Raw genomic sequence first — 15,188 nt, forward strand, 5'->3', positions numbered from 1 at the left:
GACCCCCTCCCAAGCAAACCGGCAACCCGACAATCATACTTTAGCAAAAAAAAATCTTCTCACATGTCTTGTCTTAGCATCAAGTGAATGATAATGGCAAGGAGAAGTAATCAACATTTWAAAWWWTKTATAGATTTGGTAGATCGTTTTTCATTATTTTAATTGGGAAAGGAAGTGTAAACTCTAACATAGCCTATTAGCTAGAAAGGTAACTTAGCTGGTTAAACAAAGGTTAGCCATATGTTTGCAAAAATGTATGTCCATGTCAAGAAAGCTTACCAGCAGCCAGCGGCACTTGACGTACTGGTAGCCTCAGTATGTCAGATACTTCAGTGTCAGCTGGTAATTGGCTCCAGTGAGTGTAATTTGCTCAATATTAGGAGTTAAGAAACAATGTTGACATCATTAGAAAGAAGACATTCTCCTCTTTCTACTGTAATMATTTATTCTGTTGTTGCTAGCGATATACCCCTGCTATAGTGCACTACACTACACTACCACACTATACCAGCTGACTCTGAACACCCATAACGTAAAGAMATTTCATGTTCTCAGCATCTACACTGAATTACAGTATCTGGTTTCTACTGTGCGATGTCATAKTTCTGCTTCTGCTGCTTTGTTTTGATGTGTCACATCAAAGATGTATCCCTATCTTATATCACTRTGTTAGCAGGGCCCTGTGGCCACATGCACACAGCASCAACTCTGCTTGTCAGAGCTCATTCTGATCACCCACTATCCTCTCCTCAATGCTCWTTGGGGGGGTGGTGGTTTTTGGTAGCCTCCTCCTGCTCATGACTTGTAAAGTCATGCTCATGATATAGTATTTCAATTATATATTTGTTTGTTTTATACACTAAGTTACTGGACTCTAGGTTTTGTCGTGAATAAATGTATTCTTACATGGAAGAGAGCAATGTAAGACTGTGTTTGAGTGCAGTACCTTTTTTTTATCTACAGAAATTTCAAAGCGTATAAAATATTTTTATCACAGAAAGTAGCACAGAGATAACTTTAATATTTTACCAGGTGTGTTTATGTACAGTAGGAGATAGCTTATTTGGGGTATAAATATGTATTTTAAGAATGTATTCTTCATTAAGTGAATGTCAGCTGAACAAAAAGGGCTCTCCTCTAAGCCACCAGGGTGCTTTGTGATTCTCAGGTAAAGCAAAGCTATAAACACGGGACACAAACTGTGAACCTTTTCCCTTTATGTCCATGTGTATGTTTCTGATAGCTTATAGCTGAAAGTTTGAAAGACAGCTGAAAGATTACAGGCCAGTCGCATTTTCMTTATCCACAGTCATGGAAATGGGACTTTCTTCTTATAGTCTGAGAAGTAATGAATGCATACCAAAACACGGAACTCTTTTTAGGGGACTATTGTACAATATGTCTTTTGAGCAAGGATTTCCAAGCCTGTTCCTGGAGAGCGCTACCGTCCTGTAGGTTTTCGCTCCGGTCCTTATCTAGCGCACCTGWTTCTAATAATTAGCTGGTTGATCATCTGAATCAGGTGTTTTTACAACGGCTGTTGGAWGGAAAACCTACGGGAGGGTATCTCCAGGAACAGGGTTGGAGAGCCCTGCTTTAGATAGACGTGACATCTAATGTAAATGAATCAATTTGAGCTATAAATKAATTGCTAGGATTTCACTTTTGTTTCTCGTTATGTAATTGTTTTGCATTGAATGTCTACATGTCTTAGAGGGTGCTCTTTTTAAAACGTGTTCTTAAATGTCTTGTCTGTGGTAGACAATGTTAGACAGCAATGTTGTACTACCACAGAGAGGCGCCAATGTTTCCTTTTATTTGTATGAGAGAAAATCCCTGATATACAAGCTGCCTGCGCTCAGTCGTCTGTCTATTCATACAGTAGACTTTAGGTCTATAGCTTAGTCAGTATTCAGTCAACAGCTYAATGGTTCCTGMTGTTCCCAGGTAGTAGCTACATGTGACCAGGAAGGAAGGGAGAGATAGAGCCTTGCATCTAAGTGGGCTCCAGTCAGCCTCAGCCTGGCTCATACTGCCCTCCTGCCACCTCTCTCTCACAGCCCTCCTGCCACCTCTCTCTCACAGCCCTCCTGCCAACTCTCTCTCACAGCCCTCCYGCCACCTCTCTCTCACAGGGACARATGGCTGAGCARGCGGTCCCTGTGAACACATTACAGTGTGCTCTATGCTGTAGGGGAAAGAGAGACATTTATGGTGTGGTATGGGTGCCACTTTCTCTGGGGTAGTAGGGGTTTGAAAATGACCTACATGGGCTCGTGTTGCGGGAAGGAGAGAGAGAGCAGTGGAAAAACAGTGTTCCCCAGGTGTTCATTAGTTCATGTTCTAGCTCGATGACTAACCTGGCCTAATCTATATATACCAAGGCCTCTTAACCCCTCAAGTAGCTGTATTCAACATTATTACAGTATGCACATTACTTTAGAGAAATCCCCCAAACCTATACTTCTTTTCTCTCCTACATCTAAAAGGAATCAGCTATGTACTCAGTGTAGGAACTGTGGTGTAAACTATGCAGATAACCCTTGACTATTGAAGGGATGTGTTTGCAAGTACAGTTGTTTGGGCTTCGGTTMGCCTGCGACTGATGTAAAGATGTGTAGAGCACTGTTGGCTTAAACTGTGATGTAATCAGTATTCAATTAGCTCCATCTCTGCAGTAATCAAGCAGAAGCATTGACCAAAGTGTTCCCCTGGTACACATTCATGTGCAACCACCACAGCTCATACCAGCAGATGCTGTTGCTTCTTTGTCATGTCCATGTCATTAAATGTGTGGGAGATCATTGAACTAGCGGGATTTCCTCCTTATGCTGATCATGTGAGATTGCGTGGTCATCTCGGAGAGGCAACTAGACAGTATTCTGAAGCACAGTTAGAAGGGGACTTTTATTCTAAAGTGTAAATGTTTTAGACTTAATTGTTACGTACATTTAAAAAATAMAATTTGTCTTGTCATTTTATGTTTTGATTTCCCTTACGGACATTAAACAAACTCTATTTCATTTTACACCATGAATGTATATATATTTTCTGGTCTTTGTGTGTCTTGACTGTGTGTTGTTGGGAAGTGGAGCCATGGTATGAATGTTAGTTGGACTGTCTGTTAGTTGCTGTCACTGTAATAGCTCTCCAGTCCCTTGCTGATTTTGGAACCAGGCAGTTAAATATGCGTTATGATGGTGTTGCATAATTTYAGCCAGCAGTTTTGAAAGTAGTGCTCAGGAGCCAAAACGGGTCCCCGAAAATTGTGCGTTATTGTGTACAACGTCATCCATTTCATATAATATGTGACATCCCTCCCCCGCAATCAGTATGATATGTTACCTTACAATATGTTAAGTCTTTAAAGGAGAATCTGCAGTTGCTATCAATTTGTTGACTTGAATTAATGAATTATTTATATGTACCCATTGAATCTTGAAGAATATAACGTATTCTTATTCAAATGAGATATTCCTCATGAGCTTAGTTCAACTGTCGGTACGACCCAAAATATAAGCTTGTTTAACTCCAATGTTTGTTAAGAAAGTAAATGTAAACAAACACGATATAGACGAAAAACATGGTGAAAACTATAATTTTTATATAATGGATGGTCAGTGTTARCTCTGGTTAAATTTCTCCAGCCCCATCCCTCAGCTTTTTACTGAAACAGGGAGCGGGGACATCACTTTGCTATTGATTAAACTGGTGATTGCCGCTTTAAGATCCCRTTCATCTCTTACTTGCTGTCTGGAAGTTATTCATGTCACTTGTTTACCCACCGTCTCTGTGCAGATCGTTAATCTATGGTCACTAAAGCATCTCACAATGTATGGCACCTATTTGTTGCAATTGCCCTGTCTTCGTTTTAATCAAAAAGTTGCATTTCATAATTAAAATGTGATGTTGAAATACTTTCCAAAACATTAAACACAACAAATGAAACCAATAAATATTTTTTCTCTATCTCATGAGAAAACCTAGGTTGAGAATGTGCATCCAGGTGGCAGTGACCAGAGACTGCCTATAGGTGGCAGTGTTGATCCAGTGTGTGTGAGGGGTGGGCTGTTAACTGTTCAACCAGTTGTCCACTGGGGGCAGTATATGATCTGTGTTTTTCTCGCTCTGCCAGAGTTTGATTTCCCCAGATACACAGCCCTGAACACGAACAGAAAGACATCCCAGATAGTCAAGGTGATAAAAGCGATATGGCCAGCATTTACTTGTCTGGCTAATAACTTTACTCTTGGTAAACTCAAATTTACTGAGCACAATTTCACCCTGGAAATCCTCTGAGAAGGTGCCTCATCATAGATTAGATTCAAAAGCCCTTTAAATGGATTTATCCGTGGATGTCCCCTTGCTTTCCCGTTCTCCCTGTGTTGAGAGTGATAGAATCACTCARAGGAGCTSGAGGAGAAATTACACAGTGATATAGGCACCCAGAGGACCCACTAGCAGTCACGGACCAGCCCTGTTATTGGTATAAACATGAAAAGCTATCTGTTGAATTGGGCCCACGTTTTATGAAAGAACAAGTCAGACAGATGCATTCTGGTTAATATGAAATAGCTTTGGTTGGCAGCTATGGAATTGCATCATTGATTCATAAACAACTAAGGTTGTATAGTGATAGTGCATATCATACTCAGCATGTTATAAGCATTTAGTAACATCAATAGTATTTAGACAGTTGTTGTTTTTAAAACATATTGTTTTGGCTTTCATGATAGTGTAGTAGACATGACTATACCAGGAACTCAGCTTAGCAACATCTCACCCAGGTCTTAAAGAAGATGTGAAAACTGCTCTCGGTGTTGAATTTACAACATAAAGTCAATAGCCATTCCTCAAAATGTGTCGGCATTAACTTTTGACCTGGCTGTGTATCCCCCTCCGCCTTCAATATTTTGATTACCGTTACCATGGAAAACTGCATCAAAATTCCCTCATACTGTTAACACATCTCTTCCCCATGATCAGTCCAGTTACAGTACATGAGAGGAGAGGGCGGTGGAGGGCAGTGTGAAGAAGGAGGGGGGTCCACACAGAGGTCACAGTGTATGACCTGGAGCAGGCCGAACACAGAGGGGCGTTATGTGCTACCATTCAGCAGAGAGACAGACAGAGAGTTCCCCATTCATGCTGTTCAAAACACCCCCAGGGACCTGGGCTGAGGGATCACACCCTGGCTACTGCTAAACCATGCTCTAAGAGGTGTGTGTCTGCGGTCACTCACCTAAACCAAACCTGGACTTCAGGCTTTCTCTCTGGGATCACTCAGGCATGTGATGAGTCACCTGGACCATGGTGGAGCTGAAGATCAGGTTAGGTGTGACCTGGTCTCACTTGGCCTTGTAGACCAGGCCTCTTGGAAGGCCAGACTTTGGTTTCTCTCATTTAGTGGCTCATTAGGATAAATATATCAGCAGCTCAGGGTAAATGAACAAAGTGATTAATGGTCAGTAGAAGGCACACAGAAAGGCAGTATGGCAAACCCACAGGCATCCCCTTGTCTTATTTTCTTGAGTGTGACTTAAAATGATGTATTCTGGACACRGGCAAACACACGCACTCTCTCCAAGAGTAGCAGTGATCATGTGGTAAGAATTCCCAACTCAGCTCATCTTCTCACGCACATCACGAGATGGATCAGAGCAGCCAGCCAAGAACTAAGGAGGGGTCACCAAGCTGTCTGGAGTCAGGCCACTTTACTCAGCTACAGCAAAGACCGCTGCCGCCACCGGGGTGTGAAATCACCCATCTGATGATGGGAGGCATCCCAATGACACCCAGAGGAGACAGGGACAGTGCAGGCTGTAGTGTAGAATGAGTCCACTGAAATATGGTGCTGTCAGAGGAGGGAAGACGCTGAGCAGAGTGGCGCGGGCGGCTGCAGCCGAGGCCTCGTCCCTCCCTGTGGCTGACTTCATCAGCTTTCTGTGCGGCGATCAGTGGGAAGGATGACGTCTGCAGACATTCTGTACATACATACATACAGACAGATATACCCCTCACTAACTGGGGGAGTCCTATCTCGCCTCCTGAACATCCAGTCATTTGTTTCAATTGTCTGGGACCATAAACACGAATATCCCAACTTCATTTTCTTCCCCTTTCAAAGAAGGGGAATCTTAATGAGAATGTATTGCCCTGTTGTTGCAGCCGTGTAGTCGTTCGGACTCCCAGGGATACTGAAGGAACGAGACATTTGCATACTCCTTAAAATTGATGAGTGGAGAAAGTGAGAGAACCCAAGTTTTAAGAAGAATACATCTTTGCCTCAGACACCAAAACCGGGGCCAGATGTTTCAGAGATGAAGCACGAGGCATTTAAACTGTCAGGCTGTGCACTCGAGTGTGTCGTCAGTCTACTACTCAAGCTGCTTCCCAGCCTCGTATAACGCCCATCACTTTTGATGCAGAGTGCTAACACAAAAAGTGAGATGTTTGTTATCTCAGATATATACGGCACACTCGGCTCTGTATAAAATATGTGCAGGATGAGGCAGGATGAGCCATTATCAAAACAAATGAGCCAGCGACTGCAGCTGCATGTAAATCAGAATATCATTTTTTCTCACGGTTCAAATGATGGAAACAGTTTTTTCTTCTTGACTTACACTGTGCTCACGCAGTCATTGCTCCCTTTCTCTCCATCCAACCTGGACTCAGGGGTAGATGCAACACAGTAAACGGAAATCTGGGACACAAATTAGTATGATATGTATTGTATGGGTATGGTATGTATCAGTGGCGGTCTGTAACATGTCGTCCTTTCCTGCAGTCGAATGACCAAAGCGTCCTCTAGTGGCCTCATGGGTGGAATGTTATTAATATTTTTGCGCAGCAAATCTGGTGTTTCTAAGTCAAACGGTTTTGTTATATTCATTCTGTGATGTATATAAAGTGTAATTGTCACGTGTGCTTCCTCTCCGACCTCTAGGTCACCAGGCTGCTCGATTGGCGCACACCTGTCACCATCGTTATCGAGCACCTGCGCGTCATCAGACTCACCTGGACTCCATCACCTCCCTGATTACCCTCCCTATATATGTCACTCCCTTTGGTTCCTTCCCCAGGCGTCATTGTTTCTGTTCCAGTGTTAAGTATGTGCGTTGTTCGTGTTTCTTGTTTTGTTTTATGTTTGCGATTATTTATTAAAACACTCACTCCTTGAACTTGCTTCCCGACTCTCAGCGAACAGCGTTACAGTAATATTGGGATGCAAACTCAACATATAAAAACATTTCAACTCTACTGTCACGTTCCTGACCTGTTTTCTCTTGTTTTGTATGTCTTTATTGGTCAGGGCGTGAGTGTTGGGTGGGTAGTCTATGTTTTGTATTTCTATGTTGGGTTTTGTGTTCGGCCTGGTATGATTCTCAATTAGAGACAGGTGTGTATCGTTTGTCTCTGATTGAGAGTCATACTAAGGCAGCCAGGGTTTCACTGGGGTTTTGTGGGTGTTTGTTCCTGTGTCAGTGTTTGGGCCACACAGGACGGTTGAAGGTTAGTCACGTTTGTTGTTTTGTAGTTTTGTAGTGTCTTGTTTGCTGTTTTCATTAAAAGTATGATTAATCACCAATCCGCATCTTGGTCCGATCCATGCTCCTCCTCGTCTGAGGAGGAGAACAACAATGACTGCCTTTACAGAAACACCCACCACAACAGGACCAAGCGGATTGGAGCCGGAGGAAAGGAACTAAAGCAATGGAGAGAAGAGGAATGGAGTTGGGAACAAATATTCAACGGAGAAGGACCATGGGGTAAGGTTGGTGTGAATCGCCGCTCGCGGGAGGAGAAGAAGGCAGCCACAGCCCAGGAGCGGTGGATTGAGGAGGCAGCACGTATGAGAGGCTGGAAGCCCGAGAGGCTCACCCAAAAATTTCTTGGGGGGGGGGCTCAAGGGGAGTGTGGCGAAAGCCGGGTTGGATACCTGAGCCAACTCCCCGGGCTTGCCGTGGAGTAAGAGGGAGCTACCAGGTACATGCTAGATCACCGTGTTATGCGGTGAAAGAGCCGACTAAGGTAGTGGTCCCCAGTACGCTGTGCTTAGCCCAGTGCGGGCTATTCCACCGTCTTGCCGCACTGGGAGGGCTAGGTTGGGCATCGAGCCGAATGTGCCATGAAGCCGGGCATACGTATCTTGGTCCCCAGTACGTCTCCTCGGGCCGGCGTACATGGCACCAGCCTTACAGTGGTGCCCCGGTTCGCCTGCATAGCCCAGTGCGGCTATTCCACCTCGCCGCACTGGCAGGCGTAACGGGGACCATTCAACCTGGTAAGGTTGGGGATGCACGGTGCTCAAGAGCAACGTCGATCACTCCTTACAGAGTCCGGTATATAATACTCCGGCGCAACACACGTATCCACCACCCAAGCACAGTACCACCTATGCACTAACCACGACCTAGGCTTCCAAGTGCCTTCTCCAGAGCCCTGTTCCTCTTCCACGCACTCTCCCATTGGTGCGTGTCTCCAGCCCAGTGCCTCCAGTTCCGGCACGCAACGCACCACGCTTCCTGTGCGTCTCCAGAGCCCTGGACGCACTGTTCCTTCTCCCCGCACTCGCCCTGAGGTGCGTCCCTCAGCCCCCGGTACCCTCCAGTTCCGGTACCACGCACCACAGGCCCTTAGTGCGTCTCAGCGGCCAGAGTGCTGCCGTCTGCCCAGCGGTGCCTGAACGGCCCGTCTCCCAGCAGTGCCTGAACTGCCCCGTCTGCCCAGCGGCGCTGAACTGCCCGTCTGCCAAGCGCCATCTGAGCCATCCGTCTCCATAGGCCATCTGAGCATCCGTCTCCCAGCGCCGTCTGAGCGCATCCGTCTCCCCAGCGCCGTCTGAGCCATCCGTCTCCCCAGTCGCCGTCTGACCGACTCGTCCCAGTGCCGTCTGACGCATCCCGTCTGCCCAGTGCCGTTCTGAGCCATCCCGTCTGTCCCCAGCCATTAAGCCGCCCGTCATGCGTGCCCGAGCGTCAGAGCCGGAATAGTTCAGTCAAGTGAAAGAGACAGCTGTATGCTTAGATGCGCAGTCGTCCCCAGTCAGGAATCTGGCCAGGGGCCTGAACAGACAGGTCATCTGCAGATAGACTCCATACAGGGGACAGGAATACACTGCCAGAGACGCCCAACACGCACAGATCTGTCGGACTAAGCCAACCCAGGACAGGATCTGCCATGAAATCAGCCTAACAAGATCAGGCAGGAATTAGCAGAGGCCATAACGCCAGGCGCAGACAGGAGGATCTTCCGGGATCACGTACAAGACGCACAACGTCATGGCTGCCACTACAGTATGAGCTTGCCCTACCAGTCCATGTGGTTTGAGAAGAGACTTTGGCTTCCCTAACAGTCAGTCAGTCTGCCCTAATCTCGGGCCATCTGAGGCTTGCCCGACCAGTAGAGCTGCCCTACAGTCTGAGCAATGCCTACAGGTCATGAAGTTGAGGCTCCTACCTCTCGCAAGGTGATATCGGAGCTGCCTACAGTCTGAAGCTGCCTACAGTGTGCATGAAGCTGCCAGTCTCATGAGCTGCCCTACAGTCATGAGATCCTACCGGAGTCACTGCTGCCCGCCTTACTCAAGAGCTGCCACAGTCCTGGAGCGTGCATTCGCTACCTATCCCGGAGCTGCTGCCTTCCCGTCCTTATCCGGAGCTGCTGCCCCTTATCCCGGAGGCTGCTGCCCTTATCCCGAGTGTCGCTCGAGCTGCCTTTATTTAGGTTGGGTTGAGTTGGAGGGTGGTCATTGGGAGGGGGATTACGGAAGCGGGGAGTGACTATGGTGGGTGGGACCTCGTCCACCGCCAGAGCCGCCACCGACAGTCCACAGAGTGGAAGACCGCCCACACCACAGACCCTCCCCCTAGACTTTTGTGCTGGTGCGCCCGGAGTTCGCACCTTAAGGGGGGGTTCTGTCACGTTTCCTGACCTGTTTTCTCTTGTTTTGTATGTCTTTATTATGGTCAGGGCGTGAGTGTGGGTGGGTAGTCTATGTTTTTTGTATTTCTATGTTGGTTTTGTGTTCGGCCTGGTATGATTCTCAATTAAGAGACAGTGTGTGTATCGTTTGTTCTCTGATGGAGAGTCATACTAGAGCCAGCCAGGGTTTCACTGGGTGTTTTGTGTGGTGTTTGTTCCTGTGTCAGTGTTTGGGCCACACAGGACGGTTGAAGTTAGTCACGTTTGTTGTTTTGTAGTTTTGTAGTGTCTTGTTTGCTGTTTTCATATAAAGTATGATTAATCACCAACCCGCATCTTGGTCCGATCCAGCTACTCTCCTCGTCTGAGGAGGAGACAACAATGACTGCCCTTGTCAACATTTTTCACTAACTAAGTGTAACAAAACATTAAGGACACCTAGCTAATATTGAGTTGCACCCCCCCCCCTTTTTGCCCTCAGAACAGCCTCAATTCATTGGGGCATGGACTCTACAAGGTGTCGAAAGCGTTCCACAGAGATGCTGGCCCATGTTGACTCCAATGCTTTCCATGTCTCAATTTTCTCTAGTCTTAAAATCCTTCTTTAACCGGTCTCCTCCCCTTTATCTATACTGATTCAAGTGAGTTTGTCATCTCCCGGGTGGTGTAGTGGTCTAGGGCACTGCATCGCAGTGCTAGCTGCGCCACCAGAGTCTCTGGGTTCGAGCCCAGGCTGGGCTGGGTTCGTGCCCAGGCTCTGTCGCAGCTGGCCGCAACCGGGAGATCCGTGCGGCGACGCACAATTGGCATAGCGTCGTCCGGGTTAGGGAGGGTTTGGCCGGTAGGGAGGGTTTGGCCGGTAGGGATATCCTTGTCTCAGTATGTAAAAAAAAAAATGTAATAAAATGTATGCACTCTACTGTAAGTCGCTCTGGATAAGAGCGTCTGCTCTTGGCCGGTAGGGATATCCTTGTAAAAAATGTAATAAAATGTATGCACTCTACTGTAAGTCGCTCTGGATAAGAGCGTCTGCTAAATGACTAAAATGTAATGTAAAATGTAATTTAACAAGTGACATCAATAAGGGATCATAGCTTTCACCTGGTATGTCTATGTCATGGAAAGAGTAGGTGCCCTTAATGTTTTGTACACTCAGTGTATATCTGACATGGTACAGAGGTCTTCTTTTTTAAGCCCATAATCATGTGTGTGAGGTGTATACTTTTTGTTTAAGACTACCTGATTTAGACCACTGCAGGAAGGCTACTACTAGGCTACTACATGATACTAAAATGTTCACTATACCTATCATGAGGTTGCTACAACCTAGCCTATGAATGAAAGCTTAAAATATAGGTGCACAGATCGAGAGGGAAATATGAGTAATCAAGGTGACAGACAGTGATACATTCAATACCATATTGCACACGCTTGCCTGCATCTAGCTGGTCTAAGGTGTAATCATTAGTCCAACAGTAGCAAACGAGACTTTCTATTGGACAAATTCCGATATGTATATCCCAGTTTCATTCCGTTTGCTTCCATTTAAGAAATGTTTTTCACCAGAATCGGCAGAGTTACTAAACCCCTGATCACACGCAAACACAGTTGACTTTCATAGCAGCCACATACAAACAGCATAATCATTTTGCTTGTTGTAGAATTCCTTCTCGCAACTATGCGCTCTCAACCTCTCATCTTTTATCTTCGCTTGTGGACGCTTCTGTGACCAGGAAAAAAAACKTTCCAAGCCAAACCTTCATATCATGACCGCTAACCACTACACGTAGCCTACATTGTTGTCAACAACCCGCTACAAGCAGTTTCACCAGCGGGCCCCGGTCGCAATAAATTAATAAAACCTAAAGCTTACCTTGACTTGGAAGAGTTCCAGTGTTGGAAAGCCATAGCCAGCTAGCTAACATAGCATCCCTCTATGTTTTAGCCGGGTGTTTGAGAAGGATAAACTAGCTAGCTGCATTCGTTAGCTAAGTGAAAGTGAAAAAAATACAACGAAATATAACTCTCTCTCTCTCTCTTGCTTCTCCTTCATTTTTAAAGAAATTAATTTGTTCAGAACTGTTCAACTGTTGTCTTTCTCTTTGAGTCAACTACTCACCACATTTTATGCACTGCAGTGCTAGCTAGCTTTAGCTTATGCTTTCAGTACTAGATTAATTCTCTGATCCTTTGATTGGGTGGACAACATGTCAGTTCATGCTGCAAGAGCTCTGAGAGGTTGGAGGACGTTCTCCAGAAGTTGTCATAATTACTGTGTAAGTCTATGGAAAGGGGTGAAAACCACGAGCCTCCTAGGTTTTGTATTGAAGTCAATGTACACAGAGGAGGACGGAAACTAGTTGTACTCCGGCTACACCATGGTGATACCATACAGAGTGCTGTTGAGGCCACTGTAGAAACTTCATTGCAAAACAGTGTGTTTTCATAAATTATATATTTTAGTATAGTTTTATCTAAAGAGGATAACGTTTTTAATGTTTCCCTATTTTGATTTGTATGAAATTCGAAGAGGAGGATGGTCCTCCCCTTCCTTCCCTGAGGAGCCTCCACTGGTATGTATTAACTTGTGGATGTCCATCATCCATTTCGTACGATATGTTACAAATTGCAATTTCTACAATATGTTAYGATTTTCAATACGTATATGTTACAAATTCCAATTTGTGGCTAACACTAAGGTTAACAAGATGGCTAACATTTTTTTAATTTTACCTTTATTTAACTAGGCAAGTCAGTTAAGAACAAATTCTTATTTTCAATGACGGCCTAGAAACAGTGGGTTAACTGCCTTGTTCAGGGGCAGAACAACATATTTTTGCCTTGTCAGCTCGGGGATTCCATCTTGCAACCTTTCGGTTACTAGTCCAACGCTCTAACCACTAGGCTACCTGCCGCCCCATTATCTAGGATAGGGGTTAAAGGTTAAGGTTAGGGTTAGGAGTTAAGGTTAGGGGAAGGTTTAGCTAATATGTTAAGTAGTTGAAAAGTAGCTGAAAAGTAGTAAATAGTTGCAAAGATGCTAAATAGCTAAAATGCTAAAGTTGAGCTGCTAGACGTTTGCGTTATATGGAGACCCATTCAACCCGACCAACCACCCTCCTTTAGTTTTTGCCTTAAGTAACTTTCTTTCTTATGTAACCATATCAAACGTAACATATCATACTAATTTGAGTGTCCTGGATTTACATTTACTATATTACATCTAGTCTATGAGACCAGGCTGCTCCATCTCTCCTGCTCTCATTCTTTCTTCCCTCCTTTCCTAAAGACAATCTCTCCTTTCTCTTTAACCACAGAGCAACATGTTAATCCTCCCTGAAAACAAAGGTGAGCCTTTATTCATTGAATTAAGTTGAAAAGCACAGTAACAGACAGAAGATGAATTACCTGTGGCCTTGATGTTGTGCCACAGAATATGTGTGCAGCAGGCAGGCTCTGCAGATTGAGACCTCATGTCTGGGGGTTATTTTTTGGCACTGTCTGGTTGCATAATAATTCCTTTTCTCTCCTTCCTCTAAATTCAATTATCCTCACCAAGAGAATGCTTGAGTGGGGAGAATAGCAGTCTCAAGTTGTGTCTTCAAGCCTTGTCTCATCGCAAGCCAGCTGGTCAAATTATGTTGGAATGCTTAGTGAGCTTATAGCTAGTTAGTTCTATCATTGATCTGAGAGTAAGTAAGGATAGAATGCTAAGGTCAGAACACTTAGAAGCATTATAATTGTGTCAGAGGAAGTAAGATGGTAAAGACCAAAGGTGGACTAATGAATATTGATGGAGAGGAGACAGACAGGCAGAGGCAGGCAGAGATACATAGACAGGCCATGGAATGAAGATCCATGTAGCTATGACATGATTAAGTGTTCTGTGACTGGTTATTAGATACATCAATTACCTGTCCACTCCCTCTGGCCTCGTGGGAGTTTTAATAGATGGATCTCTAGGACAGTAAGCTGTCCTGTACCTCTCCTATGGGTGTGAATGGACCTCAACTTTGTCCTGAGTGACGGTCTGTGACACCCTCACAATGAGGATAATGTCAGATTTAACTCTGCAACACTGTACAGCTCACCATGCATTTTACAAGTCACTCATCACCCTCATCGACCCTCCTCACACCCACTGCTTCCTTTCCTAGAGCCTAAGAAGTACAAGACCTCAGTTGAACCCCATAGAGCCACGCCAGTAGCATGAGAGTTCTTAGATGCCAAAATGTGTTCCCAATGTTTGCACAAAACTGAATCACATGCCATAACTTGGATTACATTCACACTTTTCCATTTTTTATGTAAGAGCCTAGAAATGCCTACCCACCATGTTTATAAAGCTGATGTCAAATGATGTACAGTAACTCACTGCAGTGTATTCTGTTACCCTGTCCTCTCTTTCAAGCAAGCACACACTCGCACACACACACACTCACTCACTCACTCACGCACACACACACACACACACACTCACACACACACTCGCACACGGACACACACACAAATACCTGGAGGACTTTTTTGGAAGTGTCTGTGTACCGTAAGGAAAAGGCTGAGAGCAGCCTGAACAAATAGCCATCACAGAGAGGAAGTCCCGTCAGAGTGGTCAGGGTAATACAGGGACAAACAGGAGGAACATAACAACCGTGGGGATGACACAGGAAATATTGGACATTTTGTTCTCCGGAGATGAAAAATATTTTCATTCCGAAGGATGACAATGCTTCCTGAGCAAACACCACTGACTTTCGTCACCCAACATATTCAAATCATAATTGTTCACTCAATCATGATTAAACATTGCCTTCAATGTCCAATGCAGCTGTTTTTATCTCAATATCAAACATTTCTGGGTAACAAATTAAGTACCTTACCGTGATTGTTATTAAATTAAAATGGTAAAAAAATTGCTTCTTACAAAGAAATATTTCTCAAGCAACAATTATTCCAACCTTATAGTGTGGAAATATATATAAAATACAGGTAAATCAAATTTTTGACTGCACCGGGCCTTTCAAGTATTACAGCAAAAGTAAAGTTGAAGTGAGTTTAACAGAGGGCAAATCCCTGTTTTTAAAATCTTATCCTGCTGCATTAGTAATACAGGAAAAGTATCGGCCAGACTGTTACACAGGCAAACAGTCCCTCCCTCACAGTATGAATCTAGGCTGCTCCACTCTCCTGGTGAGACAAGCCTGTGAAATATCCTCAAACACTTTCACTCAGCNTTTTATCTCAATATCAAACATTTCTGG

At 44.8% G+C, this 15,188-nt stretch overlaps 1 long non-coding RNA gene across 1 annotated transcript; it reads left to right on the forward strand.

Moving 5' to 3' along the window:
- Positions 1-7,263: 7,263 nt before the first annotated feature.
- On the forward strand, positions 7,264-7,591 carry LOC139028901 (uncharacterized). The gene is made up of 2 exons (XR_011481120.1): positions 7,264-7,300; positions 7,541-7,591. It is a non-coding gene; the product is annotated as an uncharacterized lncRNA (long non-coding RNA).
- The last annotated feature ends 7,597 nt before the right edge of the window (positions 7,592-15,188 follow it).

Source organism: Salvelinus sp. IW2-2015, linkage group LG15 (assembly GCF_002910315.2).
Source record: "Salvelinus sp. IW2-2015 linkage group LG15, ASM291031v2, whole genome shotgun sequence".
NCBI classification, from domain to species: Eukaryota; Metazoa; Chordata; class Actinopteri; order Salmoniformes; family Salmonidae; genus Salvelinus; species Salvelinus sp. IW2-2015.